This window comes from Pelodiscus sinensis, chromosome 12 (genome assembly GCF_049634645.1).
Source record: "Pelodiscus sinensis isolate JC-2024 chromosome 12, ASM4963464v1, whole genome shotgun sequence".
Classification (NCBI taxonomy): domain Eukaryota; kingdom Metazoa; phylum Chordata; order Testudines; family Trionychidae; genus Pelodiscus; species Pelodiscus sinensis.
The window spans coordinates 5864735-5870734 of record NC_134722.1 but is presented as its reverse complement, the minus strand read 5'-3'; positions in this window follow the sequence as shown (position 1 = coordinate 5870734).

The following is a 6000-nucleotide window of genomic DNA, read 5'->3' as shown; positions in this document are numbered from 1 at the left end:
TAACATCTTAACGTGCTTTGAGGGGAAGCCTGATCCTGTACCAATCTCCCCCTGAGAGGATACTGAACATACACTACCAGGCTTGCTACAAAACACGTGTCCCGGAGAGACCTTGCCCTGAATGAACACTGCGTACACACTGTCACTAGCTAAACCAAAACGGCAAAAGCAGCCAGCAGGATGCCAAACAGGCCCTCAGAGTCAGGCAAACAGGAGAGGAAGGATTAGATTTCAGAGGCAACTTTCATGTCCATGGAGCATCTGACACCACACAGCACTGGAATGCAGCTGTGTCTGGGGTGGAAAGCAATAAGCAGCAGCTAGCTGGCACATCAGTAGCGAGGGATGGCAGAACAAGGAGCAATGGTCTCAAGTTGCAGTGTGCAGGGGGGAGATCTAGGTTGGATATTAGGAAAAACTATTTCCCTAGGAGGGGGGTAAAGCACTAGGATGGGTTCCTTAGAGAGGGGGTGGAATCTCCATCCCTAGAGGTATTTAAGTCTCGGCTTGACAAATCCCTGGCTGGGTTGATTTAATTGGGGTTGGTCCTGCTTTGGGCAGGGGGCTGGACTCGATGAATCCAGCCCTAGGATTCTATGATAATACATTAGGCAAAAGGATGGCCCGCAGGCAGTTTTGACCCAGGACATCTGGGGAACGGGTACGTCTATGAAAAATACAACAGGTTCCCTGCTCTCCACACAGCCCAGGCAGGATTTGGGCTTGCGAGGTCTCATCTGAATTACTCAGCGTGTCTGTCTCAGCAGAACAAAGAGCCAGGCTGTCCCTGCCAAGACACCCCGCTGTGCCCCGGTGCCCATGACTGAAATAGGCACTGAGGTTTAAAAGTCACCCGCAGCAGTTCATTGACAGCGTCACTGGGAGGCGTAAAGAAACCACGGATCTGGCGCTTGACATTTCATGCCCTGCCAAACTGGCTTTTCCCCAGAGCAGCTGGACGATCAGTTCGCCTGAAGCAGCGACCCCCGGCACAGCCATGCACCTTGCCCGGCCTGGAAATCCCCAAGCTGGACCTGCTGCCTTAGCCCAGCGACCTAGTTTATGCCCCAGCCGAAACTGGGCTAAGTCAGGGAGCTCAGAGACTCCACAGCCGCTTACTTAAAACCGTCCAGCTCTGTGTGGCAGACCTTGAGCAGCCCTAGCACATGCAAGTCTCCATCCTGCCCCACCAGGGGCTCACAAGCCTCTGCCACAGCTACAGGGTGGGATGGCGGGGGGGCAGAGGCAGCTGCAGGTCCCCCTAGGGTGAGCGTGGCCATTAGCACTCCAAGCCACAGGAGAGGCTGTGACGGACCGGGCCGTGTCTGGGCACAGCTGAGGGTGTCCGCTCAGGGCGAACTGCTCGAATCCAGGGCTACTTACAGCCCCCGACTGGTGACCTCTCCACACAGGCCACAAACCAGTCCCACAGAGCGCTTCAGCAACCTGCCTGAAGCCTCCCGAGCAAAACCCCTCCGACACCCCAGCAATATCCGTGCCCCAGATGGCCCCGGGCCTCATACACAGGTGGGGGGTCCTAGCACCCAATCCCACCTACCCCGAACAAGTTCTGTCCGGTTCCAAGAAACCAGCCACAGATCCCTGGTCAATTTACCCTCTGGACCTTACCCACAAATCACGCTGGGCCAATCCTTTAGAATCTATATCTAAAGGTTTATTATTACAAGAAAGAAAAGCATGAGAGTAAGGTTATTAAAGTACAGTACGTTACATGCACCGAATCTCCCAGTTCTCGATGCAGGCTCTAGCAGAGATGTTACAGCTGCTGGTTTAAAAGTTCTTATTGCACATCCTAGGGTCAGGATGGGTTCACAGGTCTTCCGGGCTCTTCAATCCCTGCAGTGCTGCCTCTGGGATGAAGTGCTGAGCTGAGAACAAAATGGCATCGACCGCATGGCCTCTTTATACCCCCTTCCTGGCCTCTTCTGGTCTCAGCCAGTCACCTGGTCCTCAGCCTCTCTCTGCTGGCAGCTCTTGGGTCTCCGCCCTCCTGCTTTAGGTGTGTCTTTGGGCCATCAAGGGCCATTGTTCCACAGGGCTTCACTACTCAGCCTGTCCATAGCACTGCTCAACCACATTCAGAGAAATATTCAGCTTCCACACAGATTACAGATTCCTACCTACACACACAGACATTATACACTCACATAAATAGCGTACATAAGATCAACAAACAATCTCCCATTCAATACCCCACATGGCTCCCCCCATACCAATTTCTGGGGCCAACACCCCCACCTAGGGGTGCAGCAGCGATCTGGCTGCTTCCCTCCAATTCAGCAACGTGACAGAGGCATGTTCAGCTTCTTGCCTTCGTCCGGCGCCTGAGGGCCGCATGCCAGGAAAGGTCATTTATGGAAGGAAAACCACAGCGTCTTGCTAGAGGGCAGGGGCTTCCAAACACAGGCCACAGCCCAGCACTGGGTGGTGAAACGTCGGGCACTGGGGCTCAGGGGGAGGGGGCTAAGGCAGCTCCCAGCCTGTCCTGCCACCGCAGACTGTGCTGCGCCCCAGAATAGCAGCAGGCCCAGCTCTTAGGTGGGAGGGAGGGGTGAGCGCACAGGGCTCCACACACTACCCCTGCCCTGAGCACTAGCTCTGCACTCCCATTGGCTGGGAACCTGCTGCCGGCTGCTTCTGGGGGCAGCGTGGTCTGCAGGGCCAGGGAGTCAACCCGCTGCACCACTGCCTGGGAGCTGCACAAGGCAAACCCCTCCCTCAAAGCCAGAGCCCCCTCCTGCCCCCCAAAGCTCCCCTCCTCAGCCCCACCCCGGAGCCCACACTCCAGTCCAATTATGTTGGGTCGCGGCATCAACAATTGTCTTCAGCTGGGTTATGAAGGGAAAAAAAAAAGGTTGAAAACCGCTGCCTTAGAGGGCAGTGTGCAGGGAGAGCTTTGTACTGAATGTATCCCAGCTTAGCCAAAACACTGCAAGGCCCTCATGGGCGAGGGAAGCCAGCCAAGTTCCCCGAAAAGGAGGTAGAGACTACCCTTAGAAAGTCTCCTGCTGGGTTTTACAATACAGCCCTCAAGGGGGAAGACACCTTCCGTCAACTGGTCAGAGCCACTGTTCTGTGAGCAGCCGTGTTGCGCAGAACAGTTTCTATGCAGGTCCTGCTGATGCTACAAGTGCAGCCGCCTCAGGTGACAGCACAGCTAGTTTGTAGTGCAAATGGGACCTATGCATATCATTACCTGGTCCCATGCCTAGGCAAAAGTCAGACAAATTAGGGGACTATTGCGCCATGGTGGAACCGGGCCCCCCTGACAATTCTGCGGCACACAAACAATCTCCCATTGTTTCCCCGCAAGGGAGAACATCCCCTCCCGTCTTTGCAGTAAGCGTTCTCTCTCATGCACAACGCACCGTCCATTTCTGACCTCTCTTATTGCTCGAATGAGCAGAACAGGAAAAAGGCACCAGCCCTTCAAAAGTTACCAAATATCTAGCTTCCTTCCCCATTTTACCCTTCCCATTGTGTACCGGGGAGAACGTAGAGCCAAGATTAGATTGGAAAGACAGCTGATGGCCTAGTGTCGCTCTCCCATGCACGGGAAGCAAGATTCAAAACCCGTTGAAGTGGATGGGTTTTGCATGTGGCCCTAGAGCAGGGTGTGCAATAAGCAGCCTGCAGGCCGGACGCTGTTCACGGGGGCACCAGATTAGAAAGCAGAGGCCATCTGCCGGATGGGTGGCGATATGTCCCTGAGCAATTCAGTGATACGCAATACACAAAACAGATCCCTCGTGTATGCTCCGCTGGCGTTCAGCCAAAGCCCAACAGTCTGCCCACACCGGTCAAAGTGCGAAGCAGAATCCTGGGCAGTCACCAGTACGTTTGCACAGGACTTCAGCCCTGAGCAGTGTGGCCCAATGAAAGAGCTGGGGCAAGGTGGCCAATAAGCAGCCCGCAGGCTGGACACGGTTCACCAGGGTTAACCACCAGAGGCTTTATTTACCTCCACAGGTGCGGCCACTCTCAGCTCCTGTTGGCCATATGCGATGTTTGCTGTGAGAAGTGGCACCCTGGCCTGCGTCGCTTCCTGCCACTCCCATTGGCTGGGAATGGAGAACAGCAGCCAATGGGAGCTGCGATGGGAATGCCCGTGAACAGCGTCCGGCCTGCAGGCTGCTTATTGCGCACCCTGCTCTAGGGCCACATGCAAAACCCATCCACTTCAACGGGTTTTGAATCTTGCTTCCCGTGCATGGGAGAGCGACACTAGGCCATCAGCTGTCTGAAAGCACTGGGGAGTTTCCTATCCAAAATGAGTAGCCAGCAAAGATTGGAATGTGCCACCTGAAATAAAGTCATGTATATCAGACAGGTTCCCAAACTTGCCAGTTTCTGTATGAAACCCATTGCCTGGCACTGCTTCTACTAGAGCAAAGCTCTTTGCTACATACACACTGTGCTGTAGGAATGGGATCTGTATTGTCCAAGCCATGCATCACATGACTCAGGGGTGTGTCAGGAGCTGCAAGTAGTGAGTGTTGAATTCAATCAGTCAACAGTGCACATGTATTGGAAGCTGCAGCCCGACTCTAATAGCTTCACTAGACAGAAGATCGATGCTGCTACATTCAATCTTCCGGAGTTTGAGTTAGTGGGTCTAGTTAAGACTCGCTAAGTCAAACTCAGAGGGCACCCCTGCTGGCTGCTAGTCCTCCTGCTTGTGCTAGTAGTAAGGAAAGCCAACAGGAGCATTTGTTCCCATCGGCCGCCTGCTGTGGGGACAGTGAGGAAAACGTGCAACAAGGTGTGTCAACTGCCGCTACATAATTAATGCTGCCGTTGTGTATCTTGCTGTGATGTTCCCTATAACCGTAGGCCTCCGTCTTTCTTTTACATGGGCCATACACAGCGTTGAAAATCAAGCTGCTCTCTGCACTCATGCTGCATCAGAGATTTTTAAAAGGTGCATGTACTATCTTACGTAATATGAACTGGTTTCTGCTGTGACAGGGTGAGGAACCGGTCCTTGGGCAGCAATAAAAGGCATTGTGTCACGTGTGCTCTCTTACATTGGCCTATTTTTGTACAATAATCAGACCAAGACCAAATTTCTCCTAGAGAGGAAAAAATCCTATAAACATCTAAGCAAAGGCTGTAAGCTGATCTATTTCCCTGCTCCCCCAGCTGTGAAATATACAATGCCCTAGGGATGGTCATAAAAAATGTGGCAGCTGTTAGTCTCCTTATAATTATTCCCCGACTTCCTTACTATAAGGCTGCACAATCAGCACTAGAAATGCCAAAGAACACAAGGCATTCAGAGTAGTCTGGTCTTTAGCGGTAAGGCTGTCATGACATTGTTAGTCTAGTACAGGCAGTCCCCAAGTTACGCGGATCCGACTTATGTAACCCCAGAGCGCAGCGGTCCCGCCACCTCGACCTCCGGGGCGAGAAAAGCTGCTCCGGGTGCCCCTGGTCTGCTGGGGACCGTCTCCAGCAGACCAGGGACACTGGGAGCAAAGCTGCAGCGGCGGTGGAGTCCCGTGCCTCTGAGGCTTTGCCAGATCAAAGCCTCAGAGGCGCGGCACCCCGCTGCCGCTGCGGCTTTGCTCCCCATGTCCCTGGTCTGCTGGGGGGGGGCAGCTAGTGTGCCCCCCCCCCCTCCAGCAGACCAGGCTTTTGTTGTGGACCCTGGGGTAGAGCAGCTGGGGTGCTGCCAGATTGGTCCTGCAGGGACCTACCTGGCAGCCCAGCTGTTCTGTCCCAGACTCGAGATTCAGCCGCTGTTGAAACTGATCAGTGGCTGATTCCAGGAAGCTGGGGGCAGAGCAATTCTGCCTCCAGCTTCCTGTAGTCAGCCCCTGGTCAGTTTCAGCAGCAGCGGCTGAATCTGGAGCCAGTTCCGACTTACATACAAATTCAACTTAAGAACAAACCTATAGTCCCTATCTTGTACGTAACCCGGGGACTGCCTGTACTATTCCATCCTTCTGGGGAGTAATAAATAATATCCCACATGGA